Genomic DNA, 8,084 nt, shown 5'->3' on the forward strand with positions numbered 1-8,084 from the left:
AATAGTAAGACACTCACTGGTAATGTATCGCACGAAGACGTATTAGATGATAGACGATTTTTTAAAAGAACATACAAATTCTTATTAAACAAATGCATAATGACATTGTTGACAACGAACATTAGCGGACTTAATTCAAGACAACGTTTTATCATTCCTGGTTAACTCAAGAGTAAAATAATTATCTTTATGTAAGTCTTGCAACAATTGGATATTTCGAAAAATTGTAGGTTAGGCCTAAAATAGATTTACACTTTAGAAAAAAAAAAGTCTGTTGGTAATTGCATTGCACGCTAATATGACACATAAATACACCGCTAAATATTTAGGTTGGTAAGGTAAAGATTTTAGTGTTTAGCTTGATAAAGTAAAGATTTTTTTTCAAAAATAAAATGGTGTTTTATATAAATATTACTAAATAATGCAGATAATCAAAGGCTGTTTTTTTTTAACGTTCCAAGTAGGTAGACTTACCATTGTCTCAGATGGGAAACAAAGAATGTTGTATTGGATTAGCTTACATTCGATTAGAAGAAAAAAAGATGGATAAAAATTTGAATATTAGTTGGTATCTTTGGAAATCATTAAAGATAAGCGAATATGAAATTTAAAAGGATTTGATTACACTTGTTTTTTTCGTAAATGTGCTTCAATTGTTGGCACCAGTTAATAAAAAACATTATTTTTAATTTATTTTAAACGACCAATGATTGCTTTAGTAATTCTGAATTTCTGTCCTGTGAAATCTTTCACAAAAGCAGCCGTTACAGACAATATCACTCAGATTTTGAAATTACATTACTTTCACACTGATCCGTCTTTTTAACCATGTTTACATTTGTTTTTATCTTTACCTTGTTAAAGAAGGAAGATGAAATTAATCGATGAACCAAGTATTTTCGAGAACTGTTTCATATTCAGGTGTTTCTTATTAAAGGCTTATTGTGATTATTAAATCACAAGCACAATGTGGAATATAAGTTGTCGCGAAATAACACAAAAATTAATTATTTAATTTATTTTGTACATATTGGTATATACAAGACATACTACCACCAGAAAGAAACAAAAAGTACCTCAAAGGTTTGCTTTAAAACTCATTTAAGAGATTCGAATATCCGTCTCCCACCAAACATGCTCGCCCTTTCAGCCGTAGGGTCGTTATAATAAAACAGTTAATCTCACTATTCGTTGGTAAAAGAGTAGTCCAAGAGTTGGCGATAATGACCAACTGTTTTCCCTCTAGTCTTTCACTGCTAAATTCGGGACGGCTAGCACAGATAGTCCTCGAGTAGCTTTGCGCGAAATTCAACACGAACAAAAAAACGTTCAGAAGGTTCACTTAAACTATTTTAGTGAACCTCCTGAAGAAGTTGTAAACCGAAACGTTGAGTGTCTAATCGATAAAAACAACACTTTTTTTCTTGTAACAATGCACAAAAAATCACAAATAACACAACTGCGTATCAAAATACCTCTTCTGTCCGTTGGTGAACCGTAAGTAAAACCTACAGTTGGTCTTGTCGCTTTAGTCACTGGCTGAATCCCTTAGGGATAGAAACGATAAAAAAAATTGGACAGGCCTTTGTTCGATGCTCTGCTACATAAACGTACGCGAGGGAAAGTGAAGTGAACCACGTGGATGTGGGCATCGGTCGCTATCACAGTCGATGTAGGTGATTCTCTGTCTTCCTCTTTGATTTATAGTTTTTAAGGTTTGTAACCAAATTGAGAAAGAAAGCTGTTATTCACAGCCAACAAAGTTAAGACACATCTCGCTTCATCTCCTTCTTCTATGGCTTGGTTAAAGGGAATAGTATATGAAAATGCAATAAATGTTCTTTAAAAAATTTGTAAAGACTGGTCATAAAACTAATAAAAACTCGAACTTATTTTCGTTATTTTTATTGTTCAAGAAATAGACAACAATAGGCCAGTAATTTCTTTGCACAATATTTTAATTGTTGATTCCACTTTACGTGATTTACTTGCAAGGATTTTTTTTAACTGTCTGAGGATATCATTTTGCGAATGTTAGTTACAATAATGTAATTTTGATGTTTAAATCGATCTCGCTCAAATATTACAATATTCTATTTTATTTTTTCTAATTTCCTAGTCTTTGCATCACCTGTACTCTGTCGAATTTGGAAAGTACCATTTGTTCGTTTAAAGAAAATTTTATTTTGCAAGAAAACTGAAAATTTATTTCAACAAGATCAAGTTGTTTTAGGTTAAACTGAAATTAGAAACTGATGTAAAACGTTGAGTTTAGCATTACTGTGTGCGATTTAAATTACAATATTATCAGACAAAGTTTTCTGAGTCGTAGAAGATAATATATATACGGATTGCATACTCAGTAAAGGAACTGCTGATCTCTTAATGAATCATAACTGTCAATTTTTACCAAAATTATTATACGAGCGTTCTTCGTATTGCAAAGCCACAAAGGGCTATCTGCTCAGCCCACCGAGAGGAATCGAACCCTGATTTTAGCGTTGTAAATCGGGAGACATACCGCTGTACTAGCGTGGGTCGTTAGTGTATGAAAATCAAAAGAGATGAAGTGTACACTTTAGTAAATAAAACAAATTCATTATTTTTTTTCTAAAAAAACTTTGTAAAAAACAAAACACTTGCTATCATTTGACAGATTATCAAGGGTAACAGAAAATGTAAATATCACTCCAGAGGCTTAGATGTAAGCTTGATGTCTTATGAAGTTAAATTTCTCGATTTGATCCCAGCAGCGGACACAGAGCAGTGAGCTAGATTACCGAGTAGTTTGCCCTAAAACAAACAAATAACAAAATCTAATGATCTGTTTACATTTGTTGCTTTCCTTTATCTTGATCATCCAGTTTGTCTTTCCTGAAAAGCTAGATATTGCTCTAGATGGTTACCATTAATCTGAAATATTTATAGCATTTGCAAACATTCCATTTAAAAATCAGGCTCATTTATTAGAGGCACTTTTAATCTATCGTGTTACTGACATTCCACTGAAACGTACTGATAATAAATGCTGTCCGTGAAACCACTTAGTTCATTTGTGTAGGTTTATGGTCTGTCATTTAAATTCGTTTCAAAACTGATGAGAAAACAGAAACCCCTTTTATTCAGTGTAGAAACAATATATAAAGAGTAATAAAAACATAAAAGACATAAAAACAAAATGTATTCCTTCGTAACTTTACTGCCAATTTGGTTAAACTTAAAATCTTTTGAGATTTTTCAAAAAAAAACAAAACCCAACAACATCGAACTCAAGTAACAAAAGTATTATATCTTTAATTTTATGTTTTTGAAACCGCATACCATTAAAAACTGTTAAAATGTATGTTTTGTTTGTTTTTGAATTTCGCGCAAAGCTACACGAGGGCTATCTGTACTAGCCCTCCCTAATTTAGCAGTGTAAGACAAGAGGGAAGGCAGCTAGTCATCACCACCCACCGCCAACTCTTGGGCTACTCTTTTACCAACGAACAGTGGATTGACCGTCACATTATAACGCCCCCACGGCTGAAAGAGCGAGCATGTTTCGAGCGACGGGGAGCTGTTAAAATATTATTAACACTTTTCCAGGAATATTTCACATATATAACTATTCACACTAGCTGTTCCTAATTTAGTAGTGTAAGCCTAGAGGGAAGGTAGCTAATCATCACCACCCGCCGCCAACTCTTTTACCAACTAATAGTGGGAATTACTGTCACATTATAACGTCCCCTGAGTCGTGCGCCATGCCTGACCAACGATAAAAATAATTTTTTTTTGCTTTTTTTTCTCACTTCGAATATAAATTAGTCACGAAAAATGTTGTTATTTACTGTTAGCATAATTTCAGTTGATTATGCAGTTGTTTGTTCAACGCTCTACCCTGAAGAGTGACTAACTGAAAATATTTTCCTTCTGAAGACTAAGTCGTTTTGTGAACTTTACTATGATTTACAAAACGTATAACAAGAAAACAGTGACATTCATGATGCAAAATATTCTATTCTTATTATGAAAGCTGAGACTGTTTAGTTATGAACGTTTTAATGTAATAGGTGTAAATTGTTACCTATTATTGCCGGTGTGAATAATTTAGGAATTTAACACCGGAACTTGAAAGGTGGTGGTGGGATTACCTTTCACACCCAGATATTCCCGGTCGATCTACTTTCATACTTTGTTGTGTTCGTTTTGCTTTCCCAAAACATGATGTTTTGAAATTCTGAGCTACTTTGTATCCAGTGTGTTAATGCAGGCCATAACCTATGAATATCTAAGGGATGTTCTTTGAAGGGTGAAACTGAATGACTTTCTATAGAATTCCATTCATTTCCACCCGCCAAACGTTCAGACCTACCAAAGCTGGCTCGGAAAATCGGTTATTAAGTAGCTTTTACGTTAATGTATCATGTTATTTTATTCTAAAAGAAATCACAATGTCGGAAACTTTCGATCACGTCCATATTTAATTTTAATTTCAAATAACCAAGGGTTTTATTTCTACAAAACCTATCTCACTCCACTCGCTAAAAGTTCACTTCTCAAATTTATTTAAACCTTTGTTTAAAATATCAAATATTACTTGCTATTGTTAGGCAGTAACAGTTATGATATAATAGCATAAAAGTTCATTATTGGCCAAAAGAACAAATACAGTTATTTCAAATCCACTGAATTAGCAATATTTTGTTTCTTAATCTTATCTATGGGAAGCCATAAAACGTATATAATTTACATTTACGTTTAATTAACATGACAAATAAATCAAGGTCAAATATTACGAGATGTGATCTGGAGTGTTTTAAAAGGTATCTGACCAAATTAACTGTTATTATCCCGGGTACAACTGAACGTCAAGGTTCTTTTAACGAAAACGTACCATCCTCACCGCAATCTATTTAACATTGCTCTTGCAAATAACAAATAAAGCCTAATTTTTCATTTCAGAGCGTTTCTTTGAACTCAGTTTCCCCTCGCCGTGTTTGATATTTCTGTTTTTTGAGTGTCTAGATATTAGATGAAGAGTGTCTTTCTTTTTTGAATATATTAACAAGGATATATTTAGCACTAGCACGTCCCACCAACAAAAACACATCCCTTCCTCCTACATTAAAGGGAAGGGGAAATATCACTCAGCGTTCAGTAAAAAAGAACTGAGAAATGTTTGGATCCCGACTGGTTAACTGACGTCACGCGTTTTTCATTTCTAATCATGGATGTTCATGGAAATGCTGATGAAGAGGTCACGTGGTTCACATCTCTGAAACTGCATTTACTAAGAATACACAAATCGTAGAAATCAGCTAGGTTCCTTATGAAGTACAATCACGTACGTACGCTGGCCTAGCCTTCAGGATATTAATGAATATTTTGCATCCAGGGTATATCAAGCTCTTATCATTTCATTAAATATGAAGTATGCGCAAGCTGCTAATTATTTAACCTTCTTGCTGATTTAGAAAATTAGGTTATCGTAAATCAAATCCAGTTATCAAAATACGATCCTAAAATTTAGAATAATAGGCCATCTAGCGGATAAATACCTAAACACTTTATTATCTAGTTAAATAAAGAATTATTTACCTCAAATTATGGTAAAAGACCCTTATAAAAATAAGCAAAATTCCGGTCGTCTGACTTTATATGAAATATTTTCTTTGCTTATAATATTCGTTGTAGAATAGCTTAATAAAAAGCGTTGTCACAACTTAAATAAAGATAAAAACTCGACCTTCATTGTTAAATATAAAGTTGTAAAAAAATATGTATTAATAAAATTTTTAATAGAAAAATCTTTAGTTTTTATTGTTTTTTAAAATTTGAAATATCATTACTGTTACTCTTTAAAAATATCGATAATGAAGCTGAAATAATTTTCTACTACTGACCGACATCAGAACTAGGATATTGTTATTGACAGTTTTCAACCTCTGAATGGAGCATTGTTACTTCCACAAACGTTGAAGAGAAAAACCACCATTTGAAGCTCTAAACGAAAAAACGCGCATTTATTTTCCTTGAAAGCTCAATTTATTGAAGTTTATAGCTACTGTGAGCATTTTCAACCTAAAGTCAAACAGAAAACAAACAACGGTTAAGCCTATTATATATGTTACATGAATTCTCATAAACGTTCAGATTTTTCATGACATGGATTACTGTTTAAAGATAACAAAAATAGCATGGTGATCTGGGTGATTTACCTTAAGAACGAAACAAAAGTATTCGAACAATGTAAATCAGTGACGTAACAAAACCCTCTAAAATCAACCCACATGTACGGCCGAACATACATTGATTTTGCTTAGGATTTAATTATAAAATTTGATAAAAGTGTTGTTTGGAAACGAATAGCAGTCTTTATGAGAACATGTATTTTAATTTGTTAAAATAAATATGTATATTCATGTAAGATACGGTTTATACTACGCCCTTCCTTAGAAAATTTCGGATAATAATGTTATTACTAAGTAACCTATTGATGTTTATTTGACTTTCAGTCATGTAGTTCATTGTTAAAATTTTCGACTTTTTCGTTACTGCCAGGTAAATAATGACAACATGGCTAAAAGCTTTGAAATATGTCATTAATATTGTTTAAATCTTATCCCGGCAGTACCTTGGAATAGATTAGTTAGTTAGTTAGTTATCACCATTAGATTCCATCAAGGAACATAGGGCCGCAATCGCTTGCGGATTCTTCAACAGGTATTTAAGTGAGTAGGTTGTTAGCCCGCTGCACCAAGCCGTCTCTAATTTAACGGTGTAAGACTAGAGGGAAGGCAGCTAGTCATCACCACCCACCGCCAACTCTTGGGCTACTCTTTTACAAACGAATAGTGGGATTGATCGTCACATTATACGCCCCCACGCTTGGGCTACTCTTTTACCAACGAATAGTGGGATTGACCGTCACTTTATACGCCCCCAGGGCTGGGAGGGCGAGCATGTTTAGCGCGACGCGGGCGCGAACCCGCGACCCTCGGATTACAAGTCGCACGCCTTACGCGCTTGGCCATGCCAGGCCATTTGGAATAGATTGGACGCAGCATATGGTTAGCGATCCCAGACTGCAAATTCGAGGATTTATGGTTCGCGCTCCGTTGCTGCAGAAACATATACCTCACTCTGAAGGCCATGGCTGCGCCATCAGAGTGCAGATCAAATTCTACTTTTTGATCAGGCAGGAGTGACTTAAGAGTAGAGAGCGGTTGCTTTTCCTCTAGTTTATCAAATCAAAGTTATTAGTGGCTATGGGAGATTGCTCTCTGTATAGATTTGCGAGAAAATTCTGGAACAAAAATTTACCACAAATCTTCTCAGTGAAAATAAAACAAATTAAAATACTTTACTTCGAATAAATGAGCTGACTCTATTTGTCGATCCAAAGAATGATGCATGTTCATCAGTTCTCCGTATGTTAAGTAAAGCATGATAATCAGGTTATATACAACTACCACACGACACTTTCTAGTTATAACATTTCCAGCCATTCAAATCTTAATTTACATCTTTTGTATATCGATCCACACTTGTAGTATGTTTTAATGAATCAAATTTCTCTACTAACTCCAACATTGGCTTTAAAAAATCCTTGTTAAAATCAAGTTAAAACATCCGAATTTAATTTTAAATTGAACTCAATAATTAACTAGTTTTGGATACAAGGTCGCTGAATATTATCGTTAAACGGGTGTTTAATTAAGTTCTTTCATAGCTACAAAGGTTCGAGATAAGTAGTACTTCTTTTTTTTAGTTTCTGCAGTAACATAACCTTCAGCGAGTTACAAATTGATACCTAAATGTAATATATGCTATAAAACTCTTAAGAATAATTAAAACTAGAAGATTAGGCGCAATTTTGAAGATTATCTTATCGTATTTCTCTTGTCGGTCAGGCACTCAGACTTGCATTAAACCTAAAAAAAGGATGAATCCATCAAAGTTATTACTTAAGTTTGATAGCGTAATAAATAGTGACACAAGACCATAAGTGCTCCTATTTTTTCTTGCTATATATCACGAAGATATAATTAGTTCACCTATATATATATATTGTTTAGGATTTTATAAGACAATTATAA

This window comes from Tachypleus tridentatus, chromosome 11 (genome assembly GCF_004210375.1).
Source record: "Tachypleus tridentatus isolate NWPU-2018 chromosome 11, ASM421037v1, whole genome shotgun sequence".
Classification (NCBI taxonomy): Eukaryota; Metazoa; Arthropoda; class Merostomata; order Xiphosura; family Limulidae; genus Tachypleus; species Tachypleus tridentatus.